This window comes from Phyllostomus discolor, chromosome 5 (assembly GCF_004126475.2).
Source record: "Phyllostomus discolor isolate MPI-MPIP mPhyDis1 chromosome 5, mPhyDis1.pri.v3, whole genome shotgun sequence".
NCBI classification, from domain to species: domain Eukaryota; kingdom Metazoa; phylum Chordata; class Mammalia; order Chiroptera; family Phyllostomidae; genus Phyllostomus; species Phyllostomus discolor.
This window is the reverse complement of record NC_040907.2, coordinates 72,822,448-72,848,835: the sequence shown is the minus strand read 5'-3', so window position 1 is coordinate 72,848,835 and position 26,388 is coordinate 72,822,448. Positions and strand designations below refer to the sequence as shown.

The window sequence follows — 26,388 nt, the reverse complement described above, 5'->3', positions numbered from 1 at the left end:
ATTTTTAAACAGAAAATCCATGAATATAGTCCAAAAGTCAAAAGACCCAAAAAGATAGTGACAGAGCAATCTCCCTCTACCTCGTCCTCAACCAGTGCTGCTCTCCTGGTGGTGCTCTTCACTGTTACCTGTGCTTTAATTCAGACCTTGATGCAAGGAGGTAAAGGCAGCTGTTTATGCAGGAGGAGCTCCTGGGAGATTCCTGTGGGAGGCCGTGGGCAGGCGAGTGGGAAGGGAGGATGGCCAACAAAGGGAAGGTTGCTGAATGGATATCACGGACAGCCTGAGCTAAATTCCACTGGAGGACTCTGGGAGCCAGCGTGGGACACGTGGCTCAGAGTTATTTCTCCCAAGGGGAATTGAAGCTGGGTTTTTATGACCAGCTGCATTGTTTGAGGTCTGTGGGACGCAGGCAAGCAGCCACATGGCCAAACACAGTGGACTCTGGTGACCCGAGAACACTCTCAGAGAAGTACAAGGGCTGGCAGTGTAAAGCACACAGGTGTGCATTGAAATGTTAAGCAGCAGGAAGAAAGGGCAGGGCACCCACAGCATTCTCTACAATATTCTTCTAAAAACACTTTGAAAGAAATTTGAACCAAACATCCACAGAGACCATGGCCTAGGCCTGTGAATGTCAGGCTTCCACAGAGCCTGGCCTGAAAGTCATTGGCATTCGTTGGCACAGCAAACTAAGCCTTCTGGGAGCTTGCTCTTGTAACCACTTCTGGCTCCTTTCCCACCTTAACCTCGGTCAAGTTTTCACCCAGAACTACAGCTGATCTGTCCTGGTGACCTCCAGACATCTCAGGTACAGTGCACCTCCCTGCCTCTGCCCATGAAACTCCCTTGGTCTGGGAGCACCTTTCCCTGCCTCTCACTTACCAAAGCCTACTTGTTCTCCTAGATTTGGGTGACTGGAAAGAACAAAGTTATTTTCTAAGGGAGAAGAAGGCTCACCAAGATGTTTAGTGCAGTGTCTGGCAGAGACTACTCCCGGGAGTAATTGTGTACCTACCCATCTGCCTGCCCATCCATCTCCCTGTCTGTCTGAGGCCTTGAGGCGTCTTCCCCATCACCCCTGCAGAGATTGGGATTTCTCTGAGCTCGCTGTCCCAGCACCCAGGGCTCATCTATTGAAATGATGTCTGCCTGTCTCCAACTGTGCTGGGAGCTTCTTCAGGACAGGAAGCAGGCTTTGCTCATCTCTGAACTCCTAGTACTGATACAGTGCAGGGTGCACAGCATGCCTCAGTGAATGCTTCTGAATAGAATCGAACTGAAGGCACTGCATGGCACCCCTTTTTTGCAGTGTTGGTAGGAATTCCGAGGAAAGAGAAATTGCTGCACACAGGATGGCCTTGAAGGTTTGTTAGGTGGGCCTGAATAAGACATACCCACAGGTAAACATCGCTGCCTCCTTCCGACTGGGAGCCTGTGCTTTAATTTGCGTGTGAGTTTGTTTCTGCTCTTTCCTCTTTCTTACTTGTTCAATGCATCATCAGCCAGCCACTTGATCCATGAACATTTTCTGAGCCCCTACCACGTGTTGGGTACCGTTCTAAGGGATGGGGCCCCGGGGTGCACACAACTGCAGGAGGTCTTGTTTCCCAGAGTTTACACTCCCTTGGAAGGTGTCGGATGGTACAGAATGGAATATTCCTCTGGGCTGGCCTGCTGTTGCTGGCAGGACCCGAATAACCTGGAATGAGCAGGGCTCACTGGGCCTTGGCTGAAGGAACCTTCAGGCAGCTGTAGGTAGAGGCCCAGATGTAGGCATCCCAGTGGGAGGAGGGAGCCAAAAAGGTGATCAAGGAACAGCTGTCACTGAAAAGCAGTGAATTTTGTGTGTGGCTGACACACGGCAATCACAGAGAAGTGTAAGCCTCAGTCACTACTGGTAAAAATCTGCTGTCTGGAATGCGAGAGTCAAGTTGCAGTTTGCATGGGTCGATGATCAACCAGTGTGATCCATGGAGGCAACCATTTATTTAGGACTAATTGTAGACATGAAAGAAGTTGCAAAACACAGTACAACGAGGTCCTGTGTGCCCTTCAGCCAGCTTCCTCCAGTGGTGACACAGGCGTAGTCACAGGATAATGTCACAGCTGGGAGAGCGACATTAGCCCGAAGCCCAGATTCCACTCCCTTTGCACGTGAGTCGGTGCCATCTTACCACGTGTGTAAATTTGTGTAACAACCAGCACAATCAAGACACAGAACTGCCTGTCACTGGAAAGATAGCCCTTGTGTAACACCCCGTCCCTAGCCCCTGGCTGCTGCGGAGCCTGGAGTGTTCAAGACACATTCTAGACGAGTCTCCTGACACGTATGCAGTCCGCATGTGTCTGCGGTGAGTCTATGGCGTGTCCTCCCATCCTCCTCGCAGGTCTTTCGTAGAATAGAAGGTTTTAATTTTGATGAAGTACAACTTACCAATTTTTTATTTTATGGCTTGTGGTTTTAGTGTCATTTTTAAGAACTCTTTGCCTTGCCCTACAGCCTAAAGATTTTCTGTTTTATTCTAAAAACCTATCCTTCCTCCATTGAGTATCTTTTGCTCCTTTGTCAAAAATCAGTTGGCTGATTTTATATCAGTTTTTTACATATATATGGTGATATATAAATATAAGGAGATATATATATATATATATATATCTCCTTATAGACCAGGGTGTCAAACTCATTTTCACCCGGGGCCACATCAGCCTTGTTGTTGCCTTCAAAAGGCCGAATGCAGAGCTCCTTGTCCCTAGTGAAGGAGCAGTTACATGTACACAGTCCTAACATTACATTTGGCCCTTTGAAGGCAACCATGAGGCTGATGTGGTCCCCGGTGAAAATGAGTGTGACACCCATGCTATAGATCAATGATCAGTTTGGGGCGAGTTTACATCTTCACTAGGTTGACTCTTCAATACCCATAAACAGTATGGTTTTCCATTTATTCTCATCTTCCTTAATTTCTTTTATCAGCATCTTGTAGTTTATAGTAGACAGGTCCTGTACATGTTTTATTAGAATTATGTGTGCATATTTTATTGAGAGGTGCTATAGATGGTATTGTGCTTTTAATTTTGGTTTCTACATGGTCATAATATATAGTAATACAATTTATTTTTGAGTGTTGATTTTATATCTTGTGGCCTCGCTAAGCTATTAGCTCTATGAGAGTTTTTGTTTCCTTGCTTGTTTTCTTGTTTGTTTATTTGGCATTTGGGGGAGAGGTGTTTTGTTTTTTAGATTTCTTGGGATTTTCTACAAAGGTCATTGTGTCATCTGCAATAAAGGATATTTTGTTGCAGATGACATCATGGGCAGATTATCAACTGTGAGAATCAACCTGGAAAAAAATGTATTTAATCCCAAATATTTTGTTTTCCTGCTCACTTCTAGATTATTTCCTCATATCCACTGTGTTCAGGGAACATAGACTCACTCTTATACTAGATAAGGCAACTATTATTAGGAAAACATCTGGAAATAATAAGAAAACACATTGCAAAGCCAAAGGGGGAAGATCTGGGGACTTTTACATCATGCCCACTTGGTGAGCAAGAGTCATCAAAGGGTGACTCTGGGTAGTGTTTATTCCCTTAGGTGAGGGCCACCCGGGCCTCAGGGCTGACCTTTTCAAAGCCCACCCAAGGAAATGAGCAACTCTTCTCCCAGTTCTGGCCAAGGTCAGGGACTCCTGAAAGCAGACTGGGGGCAGGGACTGACCCCTGGGTCTGAGGAGATGATGGAAAGTTGAGGAGGGTCGCCCCTCACCCGGGATCCAGATGGGAGTCCAGTGTGCCTGTGAGGGACACCATGGTCTCCTCTGCCTGTGAGCTGACGCATAGCTCCTACAGAGTCCTGCAAGATGTGGTTTTTGGTGTGATCAGAGAAAAGGTAAACAAGATATGCTCTTGTTCCCTATGGTCATGAGTCTGGGTGGTACAGGAACTGTGTCCTTGACACCCCAGAGGCGTCTATGGAGTTGTATAAGCAATGCTGTGTGGACAAAGGGATTCCGTACAATGAGATCTCTGTTTACCCAAACGACTTAGAGTTCTCTCATTATAGAGCTATTTATTTTTCTGATGAAGTATTGGGCAATTCGTGGCTGGGATACACTGAAATATTACACTGTGTGTGATGCTTAATCAACACACTTGTTAAAGGCGGATGTGGTTAAAGAGGTGGAAACAAAGGGAGTGCAGTTCTCACTGACACATGCTTGCCTTTGGAGAAATTTACTGAGTCTAAAAGAGTTAGATATCTTCATCTGTGTTCTGGGGAGCAAGCGATGAAACACATTTATGAAAGCTAATATCTTGAAAATAGTAAATTGAAAGAAAATTTAAAGGCAAAATATAGTTACTGTTTCTGTGGTGTATACCACGCCATACACAACTTAATACAGTGGTACCTCTGTACTCATTGTTAATTCGCTCCGAAACTCGTGATGAGTGCCGAATCCGATGAGTACTGAACGCTGAAGCATTATCTCTTGCGGGGCGACAGTGTGACTCACGCAAGTTCTAGCAAGTGCAATGAGTCCCGAGCAAGTGCGGAGTGCTGAAACATTTTTTTCTCATCAAAATGCGATGACTACAATGTTTGACAAGTTCTGAACCCAACAGGTACCAAGTATGACTATTGTTTTACAGCAGTGTTATAACAATGCTGTTTTGACAGTGTCAAAAATGACCCCACTCGTGGAAGTAGCCAGGAGAGTTTTGTCACCGCGCTCCACATCCTGGCAGGATGAGACTCCTCAACCAAATCGAGTAGGTGCTTTATCTCCATTATGTGCCAGACTCACCTCCTTACCTTCCATGTGGATTTCTAGTCCGTGCAGTTCTGCACTCATCTTGTGCCATAACACACTGACCCCCTCCCACTGCTCTCCCCAATACTGACGCGTGAACAGCAAGTAGAGACTCCCCTCTCTGGGAAAACTTCTCGGGGTTTCCAGAGACAAGGAGATGTTAGGATCAGGAGGCAGTCTTCCCTCTGTTCTAGGCTTTTTCTTAGCTAAATAAGACCTGGCCAGAATTCCTAGATCCTCTTCTCCATATCCCAGAAGTCTCTGGCCATCAGAAGTATACTTGCCCCTGAGTTTCAACTCCACAGCTTCTGCTCTCTCTCTCTCTCCTTGGCTTCTCATGTTCACTGAGCCCTTCTAGGGACCAACAGGGAATGGCTGTTTAGGATGCCACTTGTGGTGCTTCCAAGGTGAGGCTCCACTGCAGCTGTCCTCCAATGTGAGCTCGAGGGAGCACACACAACCTGGATCTGCCAGAGTCTCCCTTTGCATTTCAAGACAGAGAGCAGTGGCCTGGGGAGGTTTCATAAACAGGTACCCTTCCTACCTCTTCATGTGGACTTTGCCTTCCACCCTCTCTCGCTAGGGCTGCCTCTGTGGAAGGATGGAGTTTTTATCACAAATTGTAAAAGGATTTTTAAAGGTGAGCTGGCTACAGTAGTAAGCATCCAATCTGGAAGAAATCTCATTTTCAATGGTGGATCTGAAGTTCATTGCACTTTTTTACTGGGGCTTATGAATATCCTTCGTTCATAAAAGTTGACCATGGTGTTCTCTTCACTGTCAAAAATCCCAAAGAGGCACCTAACGTGAATGGGGGAAATCTATGAACCAAACTCCGAAGCCCCATGCAGCCCTGAGCCAGGACCATCCCTCACACCAGACCAGACCTGTCTGGAAGAGCTGAGCCAGGAGGACCTAAACTACCTCTTTAGGTTTAGTTAGAATGGAGGTTTTAGAGGGATTTGTTTTCCAAAATAGCTAATGGAAATATACCCATATGATAAATGCTTTCTTGGTTTCTGAAAGAGATAATCTTCTTCTCTTCTATTACCCCAAACCTTGTATTGCTTTTTTGAAACCTTCATTCAGTAGAGTTCTGAAGCCAGTGGTCAGTGACCTCATGAATTCACCAGTCTGGTTGAATGATTCTAGCAGGTGTTTTCTCTTAACCTCTGTTTTACATCCCATTTGGAGAAAAAGATGCTTTCATTAGCCCAATTATGTATTCTTTTATTTGTGCAATGAGCACTCACTGGCTCTCTGCTGTATAACTGACAGGTTAGCTATGATGAATAATAAGACACCACTGCTGTCATCAAAAGGCTCACAGTCTACGGTTGAAGCCACATAAAGGCACAGACCTGCTACATGGCAGGTTATAGATGCTGGAATGAAGGAAGCATTGGGTGCTATGGAAAAGGGCCTCAATTTAAAAGGGTTATATACTGAGTTAATTGATACTAATGTTGAGTTCTGGTGAGAGAACATGAGTTGGCTCTGAAGATTATAGTGGAAGAGGGCTTCAGGGCAGAGACAAAGTTTGTGCCACAAGAGAGTGGCCAACCAGGAGCTTTATGGGTTCAGCTCAGCTGGAGTACAGGCAGATTAGGGAGGATAATAGAAAACAAGATAAGGTTGGAAATGTATTAGGTTTCTCCAGAGAAAAAGACCAATCAGATATATAAAATATTTATTATGTATAATATATAAAGAGATTTAGTATTTTAAAATTTGGCTCACATGATAATGAGGTTGGCAAGTGCCAAGATCTGCTGGGTGATTCGTGAAGCTGAAGACCCAAGAGAGCTGATGGTGTAGTTCACGTGAAGGCTAACAGGCTCCAGGCCCAGGAAGACTCAATGTTCCAGCTCAAGCCTGAAGACAGGAAAAAAATCCAGTGCCCTCTGCTGAAGGTAGTCAAGCAGGAAGGACTTCCTTTTTACTTGGGAGAGGATCAGTTTTGTTCTGTTCGGACCTTCAACTGATTGGATGAAGCCCACCAGAACCAGAGAGGGCAATCTGCTTTACTCAATTCACCCATGGAAATGTTAATCTCATCCAGAAACACCCTCATAGAAACACCCAGAATAATGTTGTACCAAATATCTGGGCACTCTGTGGCCCAGTCAAGTTCACACATTAAATTAATCATCATGGAAACATAGGCATGGGCCAGTGAGAGACCATTTCCAAAAATTATGAAGTTCTGGGGCCAACTTTTGATTACCTTCTCAAGATCAGCTTTTCTTATCTGCCACTTCAAGGGTAGTGGGTTGAGAAAATGTTCATTTTTACCCTTTTTAAAATCTGATTGTCTTCTTTATGCGGTAATGAATATCACTTACTGCGCATTTACAACGTGCCGGCTGCTTAGCAAACATCTCACCAAATCCTCTCACTAACCCTCCTCCCCACTAAGTTTGCACTCAAGGAGGGGACACTGGTGCCATCTAAGTGTGAAGAAACCGAGGCGCAAAGGGGGGTGTACTCATCAATGGTTACAGGGCCTGGGCACAGTAGGTGCTCAGTAAAAGTTTGTTGAATGATGTTGAGCCTCTTGTTAAAGGCCATACAACTACAAAATGGCTAAAGTAATTTTCCAAACCAGTTCATTTGACACAAAGCCGAGGGACTTTAGAAAAAGCTAGTGAGCATAGGCAAGGAAGAAAATATGTCTTGGAGTTTGGACAGTCAGAACTCTGGTATTTTGTCTGATTCCTACATGCAGTAGACCAACATGACCGAGTCTAAAAAAATCCTGATAATTCCAGCAAAGCCCATCAGCCTCTAGTGTGTCTCCTGGAAAGTGGTCTTGAGCAACCGAAGCACACACGTTGGCAGACATTATTGGCACTGGCTCTGGTTAACCCCGGAGTGCAGCAGCCCCAGCTCCGGCATGCTTGTGAGCATAATTTTCTCCCTGTTGGTAATTCATATTCAGCATGCTTTGGTAATAGCTACAAAGATGGGGATGATGTATGTTTCGAAGCTGTTTGGTCTCCCTTTGATTAACAGTTTTCAGTTGGAGGGGTGAAGGTGAAGGAGGAAGGTTGACTATTGATTTCACAGAAATTATACTTTTCAGCCTCAGTGAGATGTTTGTCGAGGAGCTAAGACTCTTCCTAGTATGCTACCAGCAGTGTTTGGAAGCATGTTGAGTCTCAGAGGCCACGTGGTGCGTTTTGAGGCTCCTCCACATGGTGATTTGTGACTTAGAAAGATACCTACACCCTGTCCCAAGGTTCAGCCGAGGGCAGCTTTCCACCAGCTCAACTGGAGCATTCCTGCCATCTCCCTTCCCCTCCTCCCTGCCCTGCGCCCTTCCAAGCCTGCGGGGAAACTGTTTTTCATCTTAAAGAAAATCAGTTGAATGATTTTAAAGGGGAAATTTTGCTATTTCATCTAAACTTGCCAAAGACTTGATAAGGAGATCTCAAAAAGGGAAATGTGGTTCTCTCAATTACTTCAGACAATTGGTGGTGAACAGTCAGAAAGGAAGAAAGGTGGGAGGAGGTTAAGAAGGAAGATTCATCCAGGCAGAGGCCCAGGGAAAGGCCCTATTATCTGAACCCACATGAGTCATGTTACAAAAGAAAGGCCAGGGGTGGTTCCTGGGAGGGGCGTGTTGAGGGGTAGCTTGACCTCCAATCTAAAACCAGAAAGTGAGCCAGAGCCTTCCTCCTGGGTCATGTCTCTTCAGGATGTCGTGTCCACAGTGGTGTTCCCCCTTCAGATCACAGCTGGCAGAGGGTCTTGCCTCTTCTTAGCACCATTACTGCTGCCACCCTCGTCCGCACTGCTGTCACCTCTCCCCTGCGCTGTTGCAAAAGCCTGATTCCTGACCTCCCTACGGCCTGTTGTCCACACAGCAGCCCGGGGGACCTGTTATGAGTCACACTATGTCTCTCCTCTGCTCCAATGCTTCCCATGTCCCCCCACATCACTCAGAGGAAACATAGTCCTTACATGCTCTTTGGGATTTGACTCCTCCCTTCCCTGCTGACCTCCTCTGCTAACCCCAGATAGAGTCCAAGGCCAAGGCCCAGGCTTCACTTTCCAGAATTAGGTTGGATGTCAAGTGTTCCCCCCTCAGTATGTTCCTCCTAGGAAAACCTCTGACCTTTCTTGTACCTCCTTTGTCTTCCAGTCTCATCATGTTGTAGGCAATAGACCCATTTCCACTAGCCTTGCTCTCTCTTTGCTCACTCTACTCCGGTCACATTGGTGCCATTGCTCTTTCTAGGACACACCAGGGCATTTCCACTTGCTTCTCTTGCTGCCTGGAATGCTCTTCCCCCAGATAGCTTCATGGCCCCCTCAACCTTTTAGGTTCTGCTCAAATGGTTTCTCTTAGGGGGGCCTTCCCTGACTGTGCCCTCCCTCCACTCCTTCTTGATCTCATTTTTCTCATTAGCACTTGTTATGACCAAATATGCTATGTATTTTATTTTTTATATTTTACCGGTCTATGGATTAGGAATTTTTTTTGTCTGTTTTGTTCATTGTCATATTCCCAGTGCTTAGAAGCATACTTAGCACACCCTAAATGCACATTACATATTTTCTGAGTGAAGAAATGAGTGAATGAAGCATTAATGAACAACGAAAAGACGGCCAGCCTTGAGCTGTAGGTGCATGATGTGGAAGTCATACTGTCCTAAAGAAACTCATAGTCTGTTTGGGAAGGCAGTACTAAAAGCACAGGCGGTTCCATTGTGTTTTTGCTGTGAGACACAGAGGCTCACTCAAAAACACTCTCAAAAGCTGGGGTTGGTGTTAAGGACCTGTGGGGACTAACCCAGGTCCAAGAACCAGCAAGGCAGCAGCAGGAGCCACAGGCAGCACCAGCAGCCTCTTCCCCTTTTCTCCCACAGTTCCCCTACCTTGCAGAGTCTCTGGCCCATCTCCAAGGTCCTGGTTTATTCTTGCCTGCCAGGCTGCCCATCCCATTTCTCACTCTCTTGTCTAGATCCCCCCAAAAGCTTCTCTGCCTCACATTCACCATCCCCTTGTTGGGCAGAACCCCTCACACCTAGTGGGTCACCAGGCCCACCCAAAGGTGAGCTGCCCTTAGCAAGTACTCACTCTTAGAACAGCTTTGCCGTAGTTCCCTGAGCAGGGACCCCCGCCAAGTTCGGGTGTGAATAATACAAGACTGTTTGAGATTCTTTGAATATTTGCATGGACTACTTGTAATTACAGGAGAATTTAAAGTGTGGATAGGAAAAATAACCTAAAATCTTAACCATTACCAACATCTTAGAATACCCTTTTCATTGCATACTTATATATGTTCATCCTTTTTATAAACACTGTATCTACTATGCATATTATTTTATATTTTTGTTTTTTCACTTATTAACTATATTGCATGAATTTCACTCCATGTTGTATCTAGAGATATATTGGCATTTAATTATTGAATACTGTTTAATTTTATGGACATGTTATAATTTATGCAACCAATTCCCTATTCTTGGATCCTTAGACTATATCCAGTTTTTATTATAAAAATTGTTGAAGGAATAGTTTTTAAATAAATTTGTAATTACTTTCTTAGCATTAATTCTTAGAAGCACAACTTGTGAGTTAAAGGGCATAAACATTTAAAAGAATAATAGCTGACATTTCCTGAGCACTTGCTGCAGACCAGAGAGAGACATCACATGTGACAGTCACCACACGCTGACACAGTCAACACCCGTGCGCCACTTTCAGGTGAGGACAGAGGCACCAGGTAACCTGCCGAAGGCCCCACAGCGGGAACGTGGCAGAAACAGGACTTGAGGGCAGTGACTCTGGCCCAGGGCCCTTAGCTTCTACACGGTGCTGTCTCCCCAAGTAGGAGAACAGCTTTGTAAAAGGGTCAGGACCATTGGGCCTTGAAGGAAGGCAGCCTGCCACAAGCAGGACTTTAACCCAAAAGGCCATGTGCTCCCAGTGGACAGGCCAGTGGCTACTGATAGACACTTTCACTTATTTAACACTTGGCATCACGAGGGCCCCCAATTAATAATAACATCCCCCATTGGTGACTTCGGGTGCAGCTAGGAGTTTGTACCCTTTCACAGTGGAATTGCTTGCTGCCCTCTTGAGTGCAGCCAATTGTCCCTTGGCAGAGAAAATGCTGCCTTTGCTCATGCAAGGACTGACAATTTGGCCAGAAAGAACGCTCATTTATCCCAGTACCTGTGTTTCTGCAAAATTTCTGGTCTGTAGCTAAACATTACAAAAACCCTCTTACAATTTCAACACAAGAGTTAAAAGTCCTACATCAGGTGATAAAAGGAACGTGAATGAGTAAAAGGGGGCTGGGAGTGATTCTCCATGAACAGGAAGGGTGGGCGGCAGGTGGCCGTCGCTGGCCGTTTGATGGTTGAGTCACACAGTGGCGAGGTGTGTGCTTGGGCCAGGACAATAGGTCTAGACTTCCTGAAAAAACAGTCAGCAGCTGCAGGACTAGGTGTGGCCCAGAGGGGCCAACACACCCTTTCACCGGTAGACAGTTTATAACAATCAGAGTGCACTCGGTTTCCTTATCGGTGCAGAGACCACGTGTCCCCAGTTGAGAATTGGTACCAGTGGTCTGACACACTGCTGTCTCATGAGTCGGAGCCACCCGACTCATGTCGCTCACCTTCACTCTACCAGAGTTTTCAAACCTGCTGCATTTTCTCAGCCATGTGGCTAGATTCCTACAGTGGGCACTGTTAGGTAGCCTTGCCATGTGGGCTTGGTGCTCACCCTGCTTCCTAGCAGAACCCCAGTTCCATGCAGTGCCCCCTCCTTGGCCAGGCCCCTGTGCTTCCAGGTGGGCTAAGACCATCAGCAGCTTACACAGGTCGGGTCTTGATGAAGTTAAGCCAATCTGAACGACCCTGTTCCTTTTGCTGGTAATAGATTAAGTCTGATACCATTCTGACCAGTAAGAAATAGACAGAGCTTGATGGAGAAAGAGTAGTTTTTCTTAAAAATAGACACAGGAAGCCGTGGCCGAATGGCTCAGTTGGTTGGAGCGTCATCCCATATACCCCAAGGTTGCAGGTTCGATTCTCAGTCAGGGCACATACCCGTGAATGTTTCTCTATTGTTCTCTCTTTCTCTGCCCTGTCCTCTCTAAAATCAATAAACATGTCCCCGGGTAAGGATTAAAAAAGAAATAAATAAAAAATAGGCACAGGGACATTTTTGTGTTTCCATGTGATACTTAGAATCATGGATGTCATTTTATAACCACAAGTTGATAACCCAAGGACAAGCCAGTGGACTTGCTGTGAGAATAGCAAAGCAGAAGAGTGGAGAGGAGCTGGGTTTTTGATGATGCCACTAACTTGGCAGCCATCCTGTCACAGGGCTTTTTGTTACATAAGAAATTTTCCTTGTTGTATAAAGATGTTTGACTCAAGATTTTCAGTCACTGAAAACCAAACATTCTAATATAATCCCCCATTGTGTTCACATTTGTGACCAGCACTAGGTGATATTAAATCACCCAGCATCTCCTCGCCACCTCCTATTCTGCCAGGGAAAACATTCTAAAAAGCATCCTGGCTATGGGTACAAATAAAACAGTATTTTATCACACCCTTGACAAGAAAAAATTCCGAGACATTCTAAATTAAAGTTACAGTGGCTGCAGAGTGAGATAGAAACAGAACAGCCCGTTAGTAGCTGCAGACCAGCTCTGACAGAAGACTGCTCACATTCCTAGCCATCTACTGCAACATGGAATTAACTTCCAAGTGGCTATTCCTATGACTGTCTGAAAGAGAGAATAGTCAGGCACCACAGAACCCCAGGAGCCTCCATTTCTTATTTACACATGAACTTTCCACTCTGCTGCCCACAGCTAATCCACAGGAGCAGACGCCTCTTCCTTGCACACTGCTGCCCCTGTTTCAGAACCAGCCCCACATCACCTTCTCCCATCCCCTTTGTGAACAGCTAATGTAAATCTCTCCATAACGACTAACATCTTTCTTCCCCCTACTTGGTCTATGAAAATGCTTGCAAAATTCCAGGTGACGGGCACGTTTTCCTACCTACCTAGCATGCTGCTGCTGGTTTAGACTCCATGCCCCAAGACCAGTCTTCCCTTTCTTTTTTTCCCCCACTAGCAACAGGGTAATAAACCCTGTCTTTAAAAAAAAAAAGTTCAGTCTTGGAAGTTAAAATTTTTTGTTTAACATCCTATTTGAGGTGAAAGAGGTGGAAGTTGATTTAAAAACATTCCCAAGTCAGCCAAAGTAGTTCTGAGAATTGTTGCCAGTGTCTATATAACCGGAATTCTTTCTCTCTCTTTTTTTGAATATTTTATTTATTTATTTTTAGAGAGAGGGGAAGGGAAGGAGAAAGAGAGGGAGAGAAACATCAATGCATGGTTGCCTCTGACACACCCCCTACTGGGGACCTGGCCTGCAACCCAGGCATGTGCTCTGACTTGGAATCAAACCAGCAACCCTTTGGTTTACAGGGCTGTGCTCAATCCACTGAGCTACACCATCCATGGTTATGTAACTGGAATTCTTAAAACTGGAATTTGGGGTCCTAGACTTGAAATGTTGGTGGTAAGTCTTTAAAAAGTACAATTTTTGACATACCAAATATTTCCAGGTGCTTATTTATGCCACTCTGTGGGTGTCTGAAAGTTGCCAATAAATTTTACAAGTCCATTACGATAGCATGTAGTATTTCCGTTCAAGACAAGATTAGTAATAATAGATAATACATGGATAATTTGACTCTAAAGCTCACAAAAATCACAAAACCAGTTCTATGTCAGGGTAGACAATGACATTTGGATTGAGAAATGACCCAGGCTTTATCAAAAATGAGTGTGAAAATTTGAAAGCAAAAAATTCTCCCATGACTTAGACAATCAAATTTTGTTTACTTTCACACTTCCTATCTTCCTTATATTTAATTCATACAGGAACTAGACAGCTGCTACATCACCATCCTCTGACCATAAGATAAAAACAGTTTCCTAAGTTAATGTTCAGAAAAATGAACCAGAAGTAGCTCTTTCTTCTACAGGGCTCCAGGAGTCTAGTGCATAGTCTCCCGTTATCCGTGGGATATGCATCTAGAGACCCCCCAAGAGGTGCCTGAAACCACAGATAGTACCAAACTTTACGTATACTGTGTTTTTTTCCACACATACCTACCTATGTTAAAGTTTGATTTATAAATTAGGCATAGTAAGAGATTAACAACAACTGTAATAAAATTGAATAATTATAATAACATGCTGCAATAAAAATTATGTGAATGTGGTCTCTCTCTCTCTCTCTCTCTCTCAAAATATCTGATAACCAAGAAGGCTACTAAGTAGCCAATGGACAGGTAGCATATGGAGCGTGGATATGCTGGACAAAGGGAGGGGGAAGGTATGAAATTGATCGCTCTACCCAAAACAGTGCCAACTTAAAACTTATGCATTGCTTATGCCTGGAATCCTTCTCTAATCTTTTCAGATGGCAATTGACCATGAATAACCAAAACCTCAAAAAGTGAAACCACAGATAAAAGGGGACTACTGTATACTATCATATTATTACTTTTTAGAAGACAGCTAGACCTGCAACTTTTGTAGACCAGGTGGTCAGGAATTCCCAAGAAGCTCTAAAATTATCCTCCCTTAGCCCATGTGAACTAAGATTTTAAAATAATAAATACAATTCAGCCTGGCTGGTGTAGCTCAGTGGATTGAGCGCGGGCTGCAAACCAAAGTGTCTCAGGTTCGATTCCCAGCCAGGGTACATGCCTGGGTTGCAGGCCATAATCCCCAGCAACCACACATTGATGTTTCTCTCTCTCTCTATCTCCCTCCCTTCCTTCTCTAAAAATAAACAAATAAAATCTTTAAAAATAATAATAATAATAAATACAATTCGATATCACATATCTGCTGAAAGCCAGCAACAGCAAGAACCTGGAATATGTATACCACTAACAGGAGGAGTTTGGTGCACATACCCTCTTCAGGGGCTGAGGAGAAGGGACTAGTTTGGGGAAGTAGGGACTCCGAGTTGCTACGATTTGGACATTTAGTAAAGGAACATAACTATTTTTTAATCAATGGCTGGTGCCCCAGATATTCCCCACTTGCCCCTCCAGGTGGATTTCCTTTCTTTCCCACAATGCTCCATGCCCCAGGAGGCTGAAGATTTTCATCAGCAGACTGCTTTGTCTCCTGACCTCTGGCTGGGTCTGCCAAGGGGGCTCCACAAGAGACTGGAAGCCTAGATGGGAGTGGGCTTGGGCTTTGATCCCCCTACCTCCCTCCTGGGCCAAGGTTTGCCTGTGGCTGTAGTCTTCTACCTAAGGCATAGCCCTGGGGGCAAACCTTCCCTGCAGTCTATTCTTCCCAGGTTCTGATAACCCCTTTAGGCCTACAGGTGACAGGTGGTAACCTTCTCAGTGTTGCTGGGCTCTGGGTGCCCCACCATGCCTTACCACATTCCCTGGACAAGAAAAACCCCATCTCACCTGTGTAAATGTCTCCTCAATTACATCCCAGGAGTTATTGGCCTCCTGCTGGGCCCTGGCTCACAGATGCACTTGGTATTTCCCCAGGTTCCACGTGCAAATGAGAGAACTAACCAAGCAAAGAAAATGAACAGGGAAAAGGTTTTTTTACTTTAAACTTTATTTATCCATTTATTTACTTTGGCAAAATATCAGGTCTCATTTCATGAACATGTTGGCTAAAAATTAGTGTCATTTCTTAATACAAATTGTCCTGCCTGTCCCTAATTCCTAAGTGGCACTTGTGGAGCCCCTACAAATTCATGATTTCCAAATAACCTATCTTCTCCTCCCCCTTTTAAAGGGTTGGAAATCTCTCAGTCCTTGATATAGAAGTCTGAAAAAGAAAAAAAAAATTGCTGGCTTAGTTTTCTGGCTATGAAACCATGAAGAGAATGAATCACGTAAGTGAACACTGTTTCACAAAAGGTTATCTACAGTTCAGCTGACTTCCATTAACATTTATTGAAAGCCCATCATAGGTAGACTCCAGGGGACAAAAGACCTTTAAAACATACTCTCTGACCTTAAAGAATTTAAAGCCTAGTGGAGGTGCTCTGACCCTTCACAAAGGAGAGGGGAGGACCAGGAGTTGTTTGTAAACTGTGAATCTGTGGGAACTTGGCACGTGCCACTTAAAAATTGAGGGTAGGTGGGCAGTTTGGATTAAGAAATAACACCAGTTTTCAGCCAAAATATTCTTGAAATGAAACCTCACATTGTACACACACATAGAGAATTTTAAAGTGGAGGTGGCTTGGGTTGGGTCCAGTCGGGTTGGGGGAGGTAGGGACTCACACACACATCATTGCGGCACGGATGCAGTAAGTGCTAGAATGGGGTTTTGTACCGGCACTACGGGAGTGCAGAGGAGGGACACTGGGTTCAATCTGATATTTTTGGAAAGTTTTCTGAAGACAATACCTGGCCTGTACTTTGGAGGAAGGATCATCTAAGTAAAGAAAGATGGGCATTAAGTAAAGGGATATAAGGGGAAGGAATAGGGAGGGCAGATATGAAGGTGTGAAACAATGTAGTATGCAAGACAATTACATGCAATGCTGTGCCCAGCACAGAAAGGTGTTCTGGGTGCTGGGCAGGGCCTGGAAGGCCAGGTGAGGCCCTGGGCCCGCCGCTGTGTGCAACTCCTCAGCTATGCATGCCCGCACCTTTATTTGTGTTCTCAATCCTGCTACTTCCCTGTGACTTATAACAGGTTTCAAAAGTAAGCATCCTTCTTAGATAGCCTTACCAAGGAAATGGGCCGACGCCAGGGAGGGGCAAGCTTTGTGCTGCCTTCACCAAACAGGAAGTCAGGCGGAGGAGAGGAGACCTCTGTGCAACTGGCAGTGGCCTCCCTTCCCTGGACACAGCCACGTGAATGGGATGGCTGCCGGATGGAGCAGCACTGCCCTTGCCCCCACACCGGGTTCTAGAGCAGTGGTCCCAGCACCAATCCACACACGGAACACAGAACATTCCAGGGAAATTTTAGATCCAGATCCATTCTGATCAGAATTTGGGCAGTGGCAATTAAAAAGTTGCCCATGTGGTGCAGACATCCAGCCAGGTCTCAAAACCATTTTTAAAGCAGCATTTCCCAAGCTGCATTTGATTGTTCTGAGAGCTAGTGAGTCAAACACCACTGAACAGTTGTCTTAATTGCAGGACCTTTCACTTCTCTTCATCTGCTGGTACACATTAAGAATCTCTAAGACATAGCGGTGGTGTGGGGGAGGAATATATTATACCATATCTTCTAAATATATTTGACCATAGAGTCACTGTCTCCCCTGCCCCCCCCCCCCCAGAGTATTTCTTCAAACTAGGTTCCATGCAGCACACACTTGGGAGAAAGCTGCCCTAGAATATCAGAAAAAGGTGTGTGATGGTTAATTTTAGGTGTCAATCTCACTGGGCCACAGGTGCCCAGATACTTGGTCAAACATTCTGGGCATTTCTCTGACAGTGTTTTTGGATGAGGTTAATGTTTGAATGGGTAGACTAAGTAAAGCAGATTGCCCTACCTAGTGTGGGTGAGCCCTGTCTTATCAGTTGAATAGAAGGTCTGAATAGAATAAAAAAAGCCAACTTTCCTCTAAGTTGGAGGGAATTCTTTCCTGCCTAACTGCCTTCAAACTGGGACTTTGGTTATTTTCCTGACTTTAGTAGACTTGAACCAGAACATCAGTTCTTCCTGGGTCTCAACCCTGCTGGCCTTCTGACTGGAACTCCCCCATCGGTTCTACTGGGGTTCCAGGTTGCTAACGCATCCTGCAGAGCTTGGGGCTCAGCGGCCCTCAGAGCCTCATGTGCCAGTCCTCTACAGTAAATCTCTTTCTATCCATCTCTTGTGAAAGACCAGAATATGTCAACCTGAAATATGTCTCTTTGGCATAAGAACTATTTTGAGAAACAGCAGACATAAGGAAAGCTCTCAAAATTGAGTAGAAGTTATTCTATTATAAGGAAAAGTTACCTTTATAAAGATTTCTCCTTCTCTGCACCTGATGGAGGGAACAGAAGAGAGATGCTGGAGGCGGGTTATGCAGAGAGACCAGCTCCTGCGTGCTAGGCACAGAGGGCGGCTCATGGGGTCACACTGCTGGAAACGAGGAGAACCAGGGGACGGAGTGTCAGCTCCAGGCTGAAAGGAGGCAGTTTAGCGTCTACAGTGGGAGCTCCAGACAACCATTTGATGTTGTCTCAGGATTCTCCTCCCTCAAAACATGTACTTTGTTAAGTTGCATTTTTCTCATTGATGTTTGTCTTCTTTCTGTCTATTCGCTTGACCCCTTGGAGATGCTAGGGCCTGTGGGCAACTTTTCCTCTGCGTGGGATAAGGATTTGGAAGCAGTGGGAGCAAAGAAGGAGGGGAGCTGTAAGGCCTGCTGATGCAGCCCCTGGGGAGTCCTCAAAGCCTCATGGGAATTCAGCCCACCCAGGCTGCCTTTTCCTAAATGGAGCTTTCCCTGTGAACAGAAGCCCTGGAGGCCTTTCTGCAGACCTAGGTGCCCTGCAGTTTCATGGGCCCGCACCCTTCTCCTGAGGCCTGTGCCTTTGCTGAATGAGCACAGGATCCTGTGGCCCGAGGGGCCTTTGTCGATGTGTGAGACTGGGCAGACATCCATGTCCGATAAGATCAGCAGTTTGAACAGCCTGAAGAATATTTCAACATCAGGCAAGGAAACTTCTGCACCAACCCCACCAGTCGGGAAGAGCCCCATGCTGAACCCTGTGGAACTGAAACCTTTCTTTTACCTGACTGCTAGAAAAATGCCACTTTCAGCCTCCTGTCTGTCTGGGTATTTCCCACTTTCTCAGGGGAAACGTGGCTGACCCCAGCATCTGCCTCTCTCTCTCTGCTCCCCAGCCTGCAAAGCATCTGGACCTGCGTCTCGCTGTTTTCCACAAAGGCAGGCAGGAAATAACAATGAGTGCAGACCTGAGAGGAAACGAGGTCAGCCCAGAGGGGAATCAGGTGGGTGAAAATGAAAATGAATTCTCCTTTAGTTCCTCTTGGGTTTCCTTTTACAGTGTTGCTAAAACAAGGGTCAAAAGGTTGTCTGGTTCATAACCCAGGAACCAACCCACTCCAGGAGGCTATAGGAACCAGCAGAAGGGCCATGGGCTCTCCCTTGGTCACCCACATTGACACTGAGTTCCACTTCCCAACAACACTAAAGCAGGCTGCCTCCTGGCCTCTGTGGAGGTGGGCCCTTCCCAGGGAGGCTCCTTCTGCCTGCTCAAGGCCAGCCAGTAATGGACCTCAGAACCTTTGTGTGTATGGGTATATCCAAACAGCATTAGTGAGATATGACTCATATGCCATACAATTTACTCTTTTAAAAAAATATATTTTCTGAAAGTTTATTTTATTTTTTAAAGATTTTATTTATTTATTTTTAGAGAGGGGGAGGGAAACATCAATGTGTGGTTGCCTCTTGCATGGCCCCCATTGGGGACCTGGCCTGCAACCTAGGCATGAGCCCTGACCGGGAATCGAACCAGTGACCCCTCAGTTCACAGCCCATGTTCTCCACTGAGCTACACCAGCCAGGGCCAATTCACTCTTTAAAGTACACAATTCATTCTGTAAGCTACTAAGTGATTGCCAGTTTAAAACTCTCACTGTTCCTCAAGAAAACAAATACAAGTAGTAAATTTGACAAATCATGATATTCCAGAAATAAATAAAAGTACATTTGAAGTGTTAAAGTATTCTTTCTTAAATTATTTTGCCAAAGGAATCTTTTCATATGTTCAGTTACAATTACTTCAGCAGAGAGTGTAAATTGCAGAGACTTGCTCTGTTTCCGCCTCTTTCCAATGAGGCTGACTGAACACTGGATTCACATGTTCCGTGGTCAGACTGACATCCGTTAGAGTGATGACATAATTACAAGCATATTTTCTTGTGAAAATAATGTACTGAACCATAAGATGAAGAAAAGGGAGGGTGCATATGCTCTTTAAATAGTTTTGTAAACATAGTAAAATACAAACAGAACATGGAAAACAAATAGAACAAATGTGTTCAGCTTTCATTTTAAATGTGGAAGGAATAAAAATGAGGGAAAAGTTGTGTATTCTGTATATAGGAGTTAGCTTGAAACTGAAATTGTAAATTTATGTTAAAAATAAATAAAGTATACAATTCGATGGCTTTTGCCGTATTTGCAGGACTATCACAGCTATCCAATTCCAAACGTTTTCTTTGCCCTCTCAGCCCCACACCCTTCAGCCCTCAGCCCCTCCTGTCCTCCAGACCCTCAACCTTAGGTGACCACTCATCTGCTTTCTATCACTTCAGACTTGTTGGTTCTGAACATTTCGTATCAATGGAATCACACCATATGTGTCGTTTCTGACTGGCTTCAAGGTTCATCCATGTTATAGCATGTGTCCAAACGTCATTCCTTTTTATGGTGAATAGTATTGCATTGTGTGGCTTACACCACATTAAGTTAGCCATTTATCATGGACATTTGGGTTGTTTCCACTTTTGAGATACTGTGAATGATCTATGAATATCCAAGCACAAGCTTTTGTGTGGACCCACGTTTTCAGTTTTCATGGATATAAACTGAGGAGAGGAATCACTAGGTCACATGGTAAATTCCATGTTTACTCTTTAGAGGAGCTGCCGGGGCATTTTCCAATGTACCATTTCAATGTACCATTTTGCACTCCTACCAGCAATACATGAGGGTTCCAATTTCTCCACACTCACAGCAACAATCATTCATTGTCCTGTTTGCGTTGTAGACACTGTGGCTGGTGTGAAGTCCTATCTCATTGTGGTTTTGATGTACATTTCCTGGATGGCTCAAAACTTTGTTTTTGAGAGATTAAACCTGTTTTAGAACTTTAAACCTTTCATCTTTCCATCCAGTCTCCAGCTCTGTGTTCATTTTGTCAATCTGAGAAGAGTGAAAACTTTTCTCCAGACCATGAAGCTTTTCTCCAGGTCAGTTGCCTGACCACCGTGAGAAATTTGGGGTTCATTCGGGCATTTTTTGAAATTCTTCACCACTAACCCCTTGTCAATTGCTATTGTTTGAATTTTTCACACCCCTTTATAAAAGCAGGGATTCTTCAACAAGTTAATAGCAGGAAAAAAAGTAAGGGAATATTGTTCTAAATTATAAAACACATACGAGACATAGCCAGATGTACTGTGTGCATTGTAAGTATTTGTATCCTGATGTTAACAAACTGACAGTACAAAGATATTTGGGGGGCCTTATGAGAAAGTTGAGTATGCACAAAGTATCAGATGACACTAAAGAATTGTTGGTAATTATGGTAGGCATGATGATAGCGTAGTTAAAGAAGAAAATGTGCGTTTTCTTAGAGATATTCACTAAAGTAAATAGGGACAAAATGATACGATGTCTAAATTTTGCTTTAAAGCACATCAGAAAGGAACAAAGAGAAAGAGATGAAGCATGAGTGACAAATTTGAATGATAGGATATGTAGGTTCACTCCACTTTTCTCTATATATTTACATATGCTTGAAATTTTAATAGTAATAATAATAATGACTATGGAAACACCCCAAGATCTCAATGTAAACACCATAAAATATTTGGGTCCCAAACCATAGAATGATGTTCGTCTATGTTCATCAGACATCTTAGATAATACTTGAAAAGTAAAAGCTGATTCGAACATATGTATTGTATTTTAACTTAAAACCTACAATGCTAGCCAATGTTTTGATGCTGGACTAAGGACTTTTTTTTTTTTTGAGTATGGGTCCTTTTGATTGGCATTTGCATTGTTTCTCTTACATAGGCTACAGCCATAATATCTCATCTATGATTTTTAATTATGGCTTCCTCGAAATGGAACAAGAAGATACAGATGCTACAGAGCAATCTGAGTGCACAATCTTTCTATATTTGTATTATTTTCCAGCAAACACCAAGTTTACTCCATACACCAAAATTGGACCGCAAATATTTTTGGAATTCCATTTTGTTTACTCACTAAGCATTTAATTTGGTCTTTATATAACCAACACCTCTCATCTTTGCACTCATATTTAGTTGATTAATAATATTCAAGCAGATTGCGTCCCCACGGTTACGAGGACTACCGCTGTAAACGGGCTAGCGTAGCTGACTTTTGGTCGGCACAGAGCTCAGCTGGCGGGAGCAAAGTGCATGGTGCGGCTTCCTAGCATGGGGCATCGGCTAGCGTGTTTGACAGAAGGACGGAAAGCAAGGTTAACACAGTAAGCTAAGAGGAGGTCAGTTTTAAAATTTTCTTCTCTCTTTGGAAAAATATGAACTAACTGACTGAATTTTTCATCCCACATTAAGTTCTTTGAGTGACGGGTACCTGGCCAAAAGCATGCTGCGTCCAGTGAAGTCACCATGGTGCCACGGACAGCAGGCAGGTCATTGCACACGTGGAAGCACGGCCAGGACGAGATGGGGCCCACAGGGACGAGGGAGCCGGGGGATGAGGGAAGGAGGATGCGTTTTTCAATCGAACAGCAGTATGACTTCTCTCCGCAAAGACTGAATCTGTTCAACTAGTTCTCACAGCAAACTTACGATGCTGAGAATGGCGGCGGGGAGCTGGGGGGTAGGGGGAGTCAGTGACTAAAAATAAAGCCTTCTTGACAGTCGCTGCCTCTTTTTTTTCTTTCTTTTTTATTGTATTTTTTCTATTGTCATTTAACACCCTTATACGCTCCCAACCCCCTGCAATCACCACAGTGTTGTCTGAAACTCAGGTCACCCCCCTGGGTGAGACTGGGAGTGGCTGAGCATGTTTCCTGCTGCCGGGTGGCTTGACGCCGGTGTCTTTACAGGACATCATAGGCTCCTCACCGGAGCAAGAGAGAGAGTGAATATGAATCATAGGACCTCAGAGTTGGAAGGGGCCTTAGTGGCCTCTGTGCCAACCGTCCCATTATACAGATGTAGACATTGAGGCCTAGCTAGAGGGTGTGCCTTGTCACTGACTTGACTGCCATGCTGACCATGTTCAGCCAACAGAAATATGCTAAACACACGTTAATTCCAAACTTCTGCCCCAAATTACCTGAAGCTCAGATGGACACTGTCTTGTTGGATGATAACATGAGCAAAGTGACTACTGGAAGTGCTTGACGAGGCTGCGGTAGAACATAAGGGAGATGCACTGCTGAGTGAGGAAGAACCTTCCATGACCCTGTAGTCCAAAACTTTTATTTCATAGTTGAGGACACCAAAATTCTAAACAGGTAGTGACAGAATTATCTGAAGCATGAGCCAGGAGAGGCGAGTACATTTTAAAACTCTGGAAAGTCATCGTTTGAATTATGTAACACTCAGACTGCAAAGAGCCCCGCGTTGACTTGGATAACTGCATCTCACAAATCTCTGTCTCCGGTGCCCAGCATAAAACACAGTAAGTTCTTAATAAGTGGCCTTTAACTGAGTCGTAAAGCTTATCATTCAAGTTAACACAGCATAAAGCACTATGTATATTCTGTAAAGAGATTATAAGGTAGTCAAGACCATAGCTGGTTGAAGAGATGGAAAGACTGTTTGGAGGGGCTGGCATGGAAGTGGGCCTTGAAAAATGGGCAGAATTTTAAGGGAGGTGTTATGCAGGTGGGAAATGGGAAGAGCATGTTCTCCAGGAGGAACAGCATGCAGAGGGCTGGGCGCCTGGGGTTTGGGAAATGTCCGGACATTGAGTTGGCCACAGTGTAGCACTGGACCAGGGGAATAGAAGTTATGGGCTTGTCACCGAGGGCCCAGAACTTTCTGTCCTTAATTCTTCATGAGGCTCTGGAGACGCTTACGGTTTTGAAGGGCAGGACATACAAGATCCATCCTTAGGAACTAGACCCTACAAGAAGCTGATACTCAGTTCAGAGACAGGAATTTTTCCTTCTTCATCCAAATGCTCTGACTCTATGAAAAGGTCAGAAAAACACTGGTGACTATCTTTCTTGGGAAATACTTTCAGACAATTGGGGTTGTCAGGGAGATAAATATCCTTATGATGGTTCTGGTGATCTGAGCCCATTCTGGCTCAGGGAGTATAAGGATGCACAAACATTAATTTAGCTGGAGGAAAATGTTAAATATTTTCAGCTCTTCAGAAAAGTTCAGGCTCAGTTCAAATTTGAGGCTGAAGTTTGAGCCAATGTTGATTTTGATTTTATCAGCATCTATTTGCCCCAAGACTTTAGAAGAAAGGTTGTTTGTGCTAGTTCTGATGATACCATTGGAGGAAACAATAATGACCATTCATTGAGTTTCTCCTTTTAGACCCTCTATTAGGCATATATTTTCACTATATATTTTCACTAATCTTCTCAGTAGTTTTGAGAGGTGGATAGCTTTAGGGGTAACTATTGTTTTTGACTATTTAGAAAGCTTTTCCATCATCCTGGTATTTATCGGTGGCCAGGTGACCAGGGACTGGCCAATCAGAATCACTCATCTCCTGCCACAGTGATTGGATCAATGAGCAGGCACAGGACCCAACCTGCAGCAATCACAGTCCTTTCCTGAGACTGATGCTGTGATGCTGGGAGAAAGAAGCACTTTCTGCTGGGGCTAAGCTGAGGCCATGGTGGCCACTGGGACAACTGCTCTGCAGTCCAGCCCTTACCTCTGCCCAGTGCTGCACAGGTGTGGGACCTGAGGACTGACCTCAAACACCTTCCTGCTCATTGATCGCTCTCTCAGAGTGGTCTCCCAGGGAATAAATCAAAGAAGAAGAGGAAGGGGGTAATAGTGGTGGGGGTGGGGTGCTGATGTCTGACTTTACAGAGTATTTTTCTTTTATTGCATAGTATAATTAAAAATAAAAATACAATCATTCAGGAAGCCCTCAGAGTTGATTCAAAATATTTTCCAAGGGAGGCTTAAACCAGCAACCTTTCCATCAGCTTCCAGGAGAGCCAGGAGAGTTTAGGGGTGGTATTGCCTAAGGCAATGGAGAGTGACTCAGGCGGCCTCTCAAGCGGTGCTTCTAGATTTACATTTCTATCAATTATGCTTTACGTATCTAAGAGCTGTTTTGCATGGATGATTTCAGGAAAACGTTCAGTTTGGGTGGGCTGAGAGCCAAAGCCCTTTTTGATGAGTGGACATGCATGCTGAATGCCTCTGAGTAAAAAGGGGACGATGAAGCCCCTGGTCAGCCTGCTGACTCCAGCCACCCTCCACTGCGCCATCACCACCATGAGTGCTGTTCTCAGGTCTATGGTGGGCAAATCTGAAGCAGGCAGGCATTCTGAGAGCTAAGATACCAGTCCCAATACCCCTGTCCAGAGCAGAGCAGAGACCCTCCAGGAAAGCCATACCACCTGCTGAGGGACCAATAGGGGCTGCTTGCTGAGCGGTGTGCCGAGGAGACACCATATCCACCTGGAAGACAGAATGCTTTCTCCAGTCTTCACAAAGGCACCACACTGACAAGTTTCTCCCTGTCTTGCCTCCTCCTAACCATCTTCCTATCCAAATTAAACAGGAGTATGGGCTCCCAGCAGAAATGACTTCCAGGGACAAGGACACACCTGTGTATGTGTTCACAGTTCACGGGGTATATTTAATTTGTTGTCACATTAAATAGGCTAATCGGGTATGACAACTATTTCAATGACAAAAAGAGGATTTGGAGCAGTAATAAAAGAACTTGTTTTTTTGTGTGTGGTAAATATAATTCTTCCTGCAGAGAGTTCACAGAGTTTACCTGTAATCTTAGCTCACAGCAGACAAAAGGATCAGAGCTGGGCATTGTAGAGTCTATTCAAAAGCTTAGGGTGAGACCAACAAAGACAAATACACTTTCCCTTTTTCATTCCCATGCCAAAATGTACTCATTAGTCAACATCCTGAAAACTTTCCTGTGGAGGTAACTTGGGCTTCCTGTAGTACAAGTACCTCAAGAGAAAGGTGGGGTCCTGCCAGAGGCATACTGCAGCCCAGCCATCACAGCCAGAGCCCTGTGGTCACTCCGATGGGGCAGGTGAACCTCGTGTAAGGGACAGGGCAGGCCACTTCTGGTAAGTTACATCGTGGCCATGAGACGATGTAATTTGATTAAACCAATTAGCACAATTGTACCCTAAACCCTCAGGCTGAGTAGGAGAGGAAAAGCCTCTCTGGAGGTACCAGAGTCAACAAGAAAAGAATGTGGCCTTGAGTTGTTCTCCAGATCCAGTTGATTTAATAATGTTAATAAAAGAATATGCAAAACTAATGTCACAAGTGAAGAGGCTAGCCTGAATGACAAGCCCAGGGGATAACACATGCCTAGTGTACTTTGGAAAACTCCTCTTTTGAGTTTAACACTGCTTTTACTGAGGAACTTCTTCCTAATAGGAAGGGAAAGTAGAAAGTCACTAATACCTTAGCAAGAGAGAGTTTGTCATCTGGAACCAAGGGAACAAGAAGCCAGGTCTGGATGTTGGATGAGGGTTGGAATGACAATGGGTGGGAACCTGGAAGTGAAGGGGGAAGAGGACCTGATGGCTGAGTGCATTCCCATCCTGCCAGCTTGCCTTTTTCATGAGGCTG

The 26,388-nt window shown here is 44.7% G+C and overlaps 1 long non-coding RNA gene across 2 annotated transcripts; it reads right to left on the bottom strand.

Moving 5' to 3' along the window:
• Nucleotides 1-15,461: 15,461 nt before the first annotated feature.
• LOC118500701 lies at nt 15,462-25,347 on the bottom strand. 2 transcript variants are annotated; one of them, XR_004903277.1, is made up of 3 exons: nt 25,237-25,347; nt 17,827-17,952; nt 15,462-15,684 (listed from the first exon to the last, which is right to left on the bottom strand). It is a non-coding gene; the product is annotated as an uncharacterized LOC118500701 (long non-coding RNA). The 2 variants fall into 2 exon arrangements; XR_004903278.1 differs by lacking the exon at nt 25,237-25,347 and adding an exon at nt 22,199-22,314.
• Nucleotides 25,348-26,388: the final 1,041 nt, after the last annotated feature.